We start from the raw sequence: 8,551 nt of genomic DNA, 5'->3' as shown, positions 1-8,551 counted from the left end.
TGGCTTGCAAAGAACCTCCGTCTTGGAGAAGTCAATGTCATGTGAGCCCACTGAATTATAACAATGATCTGCCACGGCAGGGGAGTTCGTTCTACCATGTTTCAAGTCTGCTTGATGTTCGCGGATGCGGTCCGAGATGTCGTTTGGTTTCTCCAATGTAGCTACTACCACAGAGGCACTTTAGTTTGTAAACGCCCGGGTACTGTATGTCTGGAACAGCATCTTTTACAGATGGAACTAGATCACGGATTTTATGTACTGTGTTGAATCGGACCTGGATCTTGTGTTTATTCAGGATTTTGGAGATCTTTTTAGTGACCCCTGCAATGTAGGGTAAGGTGATGGTTTTGAGTGGCTCCACAAGAGGATCCTTCTTCATGACTGGAGTGATGGCTTTGCGGATTGTGTAGTCGGAGTAACCATTAGCCCTGAGAGCCTGGTGTAGTGCTTGAGTTCACTGATAATGTGTTCCTGGTCGGAAATGCATTGGGCTCTATGGTATATAGTCTTGATGAGGGAGTTCTTCTGGGATGGATGGTGGTGGGAATTCGGTTTCAAGTAAGCATCTGTATGGGTAGCTTTCCTGTAGACAGAGTGGCTCATTGAACCATCATGTTTCTTTTTAATTAATACATCCGAAAAGGGTAGTTTACCATCTTTTTCGACCTCCATGGTAAATCTGATGGCTGGGTGTATGGAATTGATGTGGTCGCGGAATTGGTCTAGAGCAGGCTGGCCATGTGGCCAGATGACAAAGGTGTCATCCACGTACCTCTTCCATAAGGGCGGGCGTAGAGTGGCAGTCTGGATGGTGTCAGTTTCAAATTTTTCCATGAATACGTTGGCTACAACCGGAGATAGGGGGGAGCCCATTGGGGTGCCCTCAGTTTGTTTGTAGAAAGTTCCATTCCAGGTGAAGTATGTGTTGGTTAAGTAATGTCTCACCAGGGGGGGTACATCAGTATGCAGTCCTTGATGAACCAGGTCTTCAATTATAGCGGTGGTGTCAGGTACCGGGACTTTTGTAAACAAGGAAACCACATCAAAACTGATAAGCAGGTCGTCTGGGGACAGGGAAATGCCTTTGATTGTCGATACCAGGTGAGTAGAATTTAGTACCGCAGAGGTGGTTTTTCCAGTGAAAAGTCGCAGTTTATCAGCAAGAAAACGTGCCAGTTTATAGGTGGGGGAGTTGACAGTAGAGACGATGGGACGAAGGGGTGTATCTTCTTTGTGTATCTTTGGAAGGCCATATAATCTTGGTCTGGCAGCAGAGGGTTTCAACGAGAAGTTTGGTGTCATCAATTAATGCTGTTGAATCAGAGATTATTTTGTTCGTTTTGGTAACCTGGCTGTTGGTGGGATCTCTTTTTATTTGTGTATAGCTGCCATCATTGAGTAGTTCTTGAATTTTGTTGTTATATTGTTTTATCCATGATGACAGTGGCATTGCCCTTGCCGGCTGAGAAGACGACAATCTCTCTTTTTTAATTGAGATCATTCAAAACGTTCGTCTTTGCTGATGTTGCTGGGTGGCAACTTAGCGTTTTTGAGTGTTGCAGCGATTTCAGATCTTGCTACGTCTGCAGAGATTTGACTCAAGCCCTTGAGTGCAACGTCGACATGGGCAATGATATCATTAACCGGTAAGTGTCTCGGTGTGCCATCAAAGTTTAGACCTTTAGCTAAAACGGATTTCAGACCATCAGAAATGGAACTGTTACTGCGATTAATTACGACTTTGTTGACATCCTTTCAGTATGTGGATCCGATTTTTTGTTGGAGAGGTGATTGAATTTGGAAATCAAATTGTCCCTATATTTGGTCGACATAGTGGCAGCCGAAGAGGTAGTCATATTGTCTACATGTTCCCAATCCGATGTAGACATTGTTGCTGTCAATGTTAAGTGTGATTTGTAGAGTGTCTTGTCTAACTGATCGAGTTCGGTGCGTGCAAGTCTGATTTTTTCCGAGATAAGAGCGAAGCTAGTTCTAGCTAGAATTCGTTTTGCATTGAGAGAAGTTGCAGCAGCAGAGGTTTGTGTAAATGCAGTTGGTATTACCTTAGAGTCGCGGCATCTCTTCAGAAAGGTGAGAGACTTGATTAGTTGAGCCTTCTTATCCCGGAGTCTGTTGAATGATCTTAAGGTTGTGTGGAATCCCTCCCCGTAAAGGCAGTTAAATTTCGATTTAAAGCTTTCGTGACTGCAAGGATTCATCTTCTTTGGTTCTTTCGGTAAAGTCACGTAGAATTAGAATAAAATAATAAATTGATAAAATAAATAACACAATAATATTCTCACGTTTCGGCCACAACACAAGCAGCCTTCATCAGGTGAAGGGACGAGACTGTCTGGAGGACAGCGCTGGAGTGAAAAAAAGCAACGCTTAGATCACGACCTTTAAGCTGTGTGAGAAGAAAACAAAGCGCCTTGACAAAGGAATTAGCATATAATTTAGCATTGAAATGGCTCATTGAAATAGCTAAGTTAAAGCATACACATCCGCAGAGGCACCCCTTGACAAAGGAATTAGCATAGAATTTAGCATTGAAATAACCGAGTGATTAGCTTGTAACTGGTCACAGAAATAGCTATGTTAAAGTCAGAGCATACACATTCACCGAAGCACCTAGTACAAATCAAACAGGAGAATTTAACGAAACACAACCAGGCTGTTGGTGGGATCTCTTTTTATTTTTGTATAGCTGCCATCGTTGAGTAGTTCTTGAATTTTGTTATATTCTGTTTTGTCCATGATGACAGTGGCATTGTCCTTGTCGGCTGAGAGGACGACAATATCATCTCTCTTTTTTAATTGAGATAATCAAAAACGTTCGTCTTTGCTGATGTTCTATTGGGTAAAGTCACGTAGGTAAAAAATAAAACAATAATCACGACGTTTCGGCCACAACACAAGCGGCCTTCATCAGGTGAAGGGACGAGACTGTCTGGAGGACAGCGCTGGAGTGAAAAAGCCACGCTCAGATCCCCGACCTTTAAGCTGTGAGAAGAAACAAAGCGCCTTGACAACGGAATTAGCATAGAATTTAGCATTGAAATGGCTGAGTGATTAGCTTGTGACTGGTCACAGAAATGGCTATGTTAAAGTTAAAGCATACACATCCGCAGAGGCACCCCTTGACAAAGTAATTAGCATAGAATTTAGCATTGAAATAGCTAAGTTAAAGCATACACATCCGCAGAGGCACCCCTTATACTTCCTGATGTTGGTGAGAAAGTGTTTAGACTCAGGGGTTTGTCCCAAGACTAAGGATTTAAGTGGCTCAGGGGGCATCTGCACAAGGCCAAGTTTTACTTTGCCATCACTGCAGCACATTCCCTTGGACTCTGCTTTCCATTTTTTTGCACCGGAATCTGCGCAAGTAATCGACATGCAGCCTAATATGGAAATCGATTGATAATCGACATCTGGTTGGTAAATAAAACCTGCTCTGTTCCATTCTGGGCTATTTGCTCTTGTTCTAGATGCAGCAGCATGACAGACTTGTGTTATGCGCGCCATTTGGTGATGTTGTGTTTCGTCAGCCCGTGCTGCCGCAGTGGCTGTGTGGTCCCTGGCTTGTCGAGATGCACGATGTTCAGGGTTTTCCTCAACCCGTGCTCCTGCAGTGACTGTGCGGTCCCTGGCTTGTCGAGATGCACGATGTTCAGGGCTTTCTTCAACCCGTGCTGCTGCAGTGACTGTGCGCTCCCTGGCTTGTCGAGAAGCATGATGTTCAGGGTTTTCCTCAACTCGTGCTGCTGCAGTGGATATGCGGTCCCTCGCTTGTCGAGATGCACGCTGTTTAGGATTTCCTTCAGCCCGTGCTGCTACAATGCTTGTGTGGTTTCTGGCTTGTCGAGATGTACACTGTTCAAGATTGACATCAGCTTGGACTGCTGCAGTGGCTGTGCAGTCAGTAGCTTGTTTTTGTGCATGCTGCTCTTCAGTTTCCTCAGCCTGTGCTACTGAGGTGCCTTCGTTGTTTGAGAAAGTTGCTGGTCCTGCAGTGTTTGTTTTGCGTGGCACAGCGACACTCTCTTTGTGTTTTTTTCTCTTGGAGAGGCTTGATTTTTTTCTTTTTGGCATTTTTGCCGCGAAGGAAAACCTTACTCCCGTCACCACGCAGCAAGCTCATAACTGGCCTGGCCTATCTCTCTCCTCCTGTGATCTTTATTTCCAAGCGTTCTTCAGAGGAGCATCCATGCATCTGAAATTATTTGCAGATGTACGGCAATCAAGGTCAATTCACATCACCGCACTACTTAACCACTGGACTGACGGGATAGAGTGCAAGTATTCTAGAACCATGACGGAAACAATTTATGTCTTAAATTATAAAAATGCGTGTTTAAATATCAAGCTCTTAACTCTGAATATATTTACTATCATTAAACAATAATTAGATAAATAACATTGCTTAATCCCTGTCAGTTAATATAAAAATAGCATTAATGAAAAAAACAGAAAGTAATAGTTATCTATGTTTTAAAGGAGCTGTACATCTGTGTGTTGACTGTAGTGTCCACCTGAATTTCAATAATGATAAGACCTGCTAATTACATGCAATACAAATTCAACATTACATCTGAAAGATGTCAAATGAAACAAACGTCTAAAATATGTAACATTTAGCAAAACTATCTTATAGAAACATGTAGAGTATTTTCAAAAGTCTAAATGTAATCAACTATCATACCACTAAAATATTTATATAATCTTCACAGTACTATATTGAAAAAATAGGCCTGAACTAAGCAAACCCAACAAATTAAAAGCAATCGTTAATAAGTAAAAAAAGGACGTCAAAGATCTTTTGTCACGAGCAAAAGGATGAAATAAAATCAAACTCGTAATAAAATAAGTTTTCTTACCTGTAAAGATGTGTTGATGCACAGCAATCAAACGGAATGAACATCACCTCACGGCCCAATTCCTGTATTGACGGGATTGAGTGCAAGTGTTAATATTAGAGAAAGATGCACGATTAACAATATTAATCAATTCTAGATTTGAAGCTTTCGTGACTACAAGGATCCATACTCTTTGGTTCTATTCGGTAAAGTCACGTAGGTAAAAATAAAATAACAAAAAATCATGACGTTTCGGCCACAACACAAGTGGCCTTCATCAGGTGAAGACTGTCCAGAGGACAGCGTTGGAGTGAAGACAGCAAGCCCAGGTCGCGTCCTTTAAGCTGTTTGGGAGGAAACAAAAAAAAACGTTGACAAAGGAATTAGCAAAAAATGATGTACTGGACCGGCACGGTGGGGGGGGGGGAGTTTACATAATGTTGGTGTGAAGGGAAATAAGCTGCTGTGGAAGTTTGGGATACCACTACTTGAATAAATATACTGTACCATTGAAAATTAGTTTAATGTTCGGTTTGATTTAGAACATCTTTCCAATGATTCCTTATTTTTAAACCATCCTCTCGGTTGAAATTGTGACTGTGTTTGTAAATCTGAATTGCCTCGTGGACAAATCTCTGATAAAAACCCGTGGGTTTGCAGAGAACCTTGGTATCGGAGAAACCTATATCGTGATCACCCACAGCGTTGTAACAGTGATCAGCTACGGCAGAAGAATTTGTTCTGCCGTGTTTCAAATCTGATTTGTGCTCGCGAATTCGGTCAGAGACATGTCGTTTCGTCTCACCGATATAGCAGTCACCACAGGTGCAGCTCAATTTATCGAAACATGTAGAGTATTACTCTTTGGTTCTATTCGGTAAAGTCATGTAGAGTATTTTCAAAAGACTAAATGTAAGCAACTATCGAACCACTGAAATATTTAAATCACCTTAGCAGTACTATATTGAAAAAATTGGCCTGAACCAAGCAAACCCAACAAGTTAAAAGCGATCGTTAATAAGTAAAAAAAAGGACGTCAAAGATCTTTTGTCGCGAGCAAAAGGATGAAATGAATAAAATCAAACTCGTAATAAAATAAGTTTTCTTACCTGTAAAGATGTGTAGATGCACAGCAATTAAACGGAATGAACATCACCTCACAGCTCAATTCCTGTATTGACGGGATTGAGTGGAAGTGTTAATATTAGAGAAAGATATCCGATTATCAATATTAATCAAATTGGAAAAAGTGTATCTTATAGAAACATGTAGAGTATTATTGTTTTATATTTTCATTATTTTATTGTTTCCCTTCTACGTAACTTTACCGAAAAAACCAATAATGTGTAGAGTATTTTAAAAAGACTAAATGTAAGCAACTATCAAACCACTAAAATATTTAAATCACCTTAGCAGTACCATATTGAAAAAATTGGCCAGAACCAAGCAAACCCAACAAGTTAAAAGCGATCGTTAATAAGTAAAAAAAAGGACGTCAAATATCTTTTGTCGCGAGCAAAAGGATTAAATAAATAAAATCAAACTCGTGATAAAATCAGTTTTCTTACCTGTAAAGATGTGTAGATGCACAGCAATCAAACGGGATGAACATCACCTCACGGCTCAATTCCTGTATTGATGGGATTGTGTGGAAGTGTTAATATTAGAGAAAGATGTCCGATTAACAATATTAATCAAATTAGAAAAATGTTTCTAACCTATAAAACTGTCAATATATTTAGTATCATGAAACGTAGTTTAATCCCTAGCAGTGAATATAAAACGGAAAAACTTTATTAAAATAAACAATTGTGTTTTTAGGGAGCTGTAAATCTGTCTTACCTGTACAGTGTCCACCAGAACGTATCATATGCAATGCACATTAAACTTATAACATCTGAAAGATTTAACATTAAAATAAAAATATCAGAAATATGTAACATTTAACCAAAATAAATAATATAAATATGTAAAGTATTTCATACCGTATTCTAGTCAGCCACTGTGATAATGAAATACTGTACAAATAATGCAATATATTAGAATCCAATAATACTAATATAACATCAATGAGGCAAATAATAAAAATGAGCATGAAGATAAAAAGCCACAAAATCTTTCGTACATTTGAATGCAATGCAAACATTGTCTACCAAAAAAACTAATATTATTGTGCTCGCTCCATCAGCGCAATGTGAAAATAAAAGCTGCAGTACAGCAAATTTTCAATGGTTGATTTTCCCAACAATAGAACAAAATTAAGCACCAAATTTAATCAACGATTAAAAAGTATTTATTTAGCACTATAACATTAAAATCACCATCGCAGTACTACATATAATTAATGAGCATGACCTTAGCAAACCAAACAAGCAAAATTCATTTAAGAATCAAGAATAAATCTACATTATAGACTACCAGTACGCTTACCTTACTTAATAAGCAGGCAACAGTGCACATTCTAGACTGCCAGTACACTCACCTTACTTAATAAGCAGCCAACAGTCCACATTATAGACTTCCAGTACAGTCACCTAGCTTAATAACAATTTCTGCAGTTTACATTATAGACTGGCAGTACACTCACCTTAATAAGCAGGCAACAGTCCACATTCTAAACTGCCAGTACACTAACTCTGAAAAGTAAGCAGGCTGCAGTCTACATATGTGGATGTTTTGTAGTTTAATATTTGTATATTAGTAAGAATTTAATTATTAATCACATTTTCTTTTATATTATAAATTGTCAATCTACGTGACTTTAGGGAAATTACCAAAGTAAAAGGCACGCTGCCAGCACCATGAGCGGGAATTGAACTGAGGTCGCCAGGTTTGTGGTGCAGTGCCGTTACCGGTGTACTACCAACACACACATGGACTCACACACATGGACGAACAAACACACACACTTGGATTTAAACGCATTAAACATTTTGCTGAAACAAACTGAATGTATTGTTATGTTTCTATTCACGCGACGTTACCGAAAGAGGCAAATAATAAATAAAAGCAACCCGTTTCTAAATAATAAAATAAGTACGATAAGAATGTGCCGCCAATTTTGTTTTTAATTAACCGCGAGCGAAAGTGTAAATAAATATAAACTAATAATAAATAAACGTATGCGCCCTGTAACTATGTCCAGATGCACACAAACCCGGAAAAAACATATCACTGATCAACCCCCGCACAGAGGGAGAAAGTGTGAATAAGCTGGAAACAAAACATAAAGATTTATTTAAATAATAATAAAGTCTAAAAGGAGCAAATTTGGTTTCGTTAATAAACACTGTGTAACAAAAAAGTGATGATTTATTTAGTCCCTGCGTAAGTGTTACTCTCTATATGTTTATGCCTCAAAAGTACCAAAAAGCTATAATTCCCCTCAAACTGAGCTTTTGTATCAAGGACATATTGAGAAATGTAGCTATTTTCAATGATAATACGTGGTGTGCATTGGTGGCATTCGCTCACATAAAGGCCTGGTTACAAAAGCAAAGTTTGTGGGGAATATTAAGACATTTTCCATAAATAGTAGGCTTAAGCAAATTAAAAATAACACTATCCAGGGGGGAAAAAACGTGTTACAGTGTGCATATGTACGATCATCAAACATTGCTCAACCTCTATCATCTGACCTAATAATTAAGAGTAATCAAATTAGTAAACAGTAATATGTTTTAACGGAGCTGTTA

General features: G+C 39.0%; 1 long non-coding RNA gene across 17 annotated transcripts in view; it reads right to left on the bottom strand.

Annotated features, from left to right (window-relative positions):
- Nucleotides 1–2,677: 2,677 nt before the first annotated feature.
- LOC116947003 (uncharacterized) overlaps nt 2,678–8,551 on the bottom strand; it is a 49,044-nt gene continuing 43,170 nt past the window's right edge. For 14 of the 17 annotated variants that reach the window (XR_012945500.1, XR_012945501.1, XR_012945499.1 and 11 more), the window contains 4 exons: nt 6,699–6,753; nt 6,425–6,486; nt 4,878–6,027; nt 2,678–4,213 (listed from right to left, as the gene is read on the bottom strand). This is a non-coding gene — a long non-coding RNA (uncharacterized LOC116947003). The remainder of the gene's footprint in view (nt 4,214–4,877; nt 6,028–6,424; nt 6,487–6,698; nt 6,754–8,551) is intronic. The other 3 variants (XR_012945505.1, XR_004403630.2, XR_012945506.1) reach the window with 3 other exon arrangements.

Source organism: Petromyzon marinus, chromosome 28 (assembly GCF_048934315.1).
Source record: "Petromyzon marinus isolate PM22_M1 ecotype Great Lakes invasive population chromosome 28, UKy_Petmar_22M1.pri1.0, whole genome shotgun sequence".
In the NCBI taxonomy this organism is placed as follows: Eukaryota; Metazoa; Chordata; class Hyperoartia; order Petromyzontiformes; family Petromyzontidae; genus Petromyzon; species Petromyzon marinus.
This window is presented reverse-complemented; position numbering and strand designations above follow the sequence as displayed.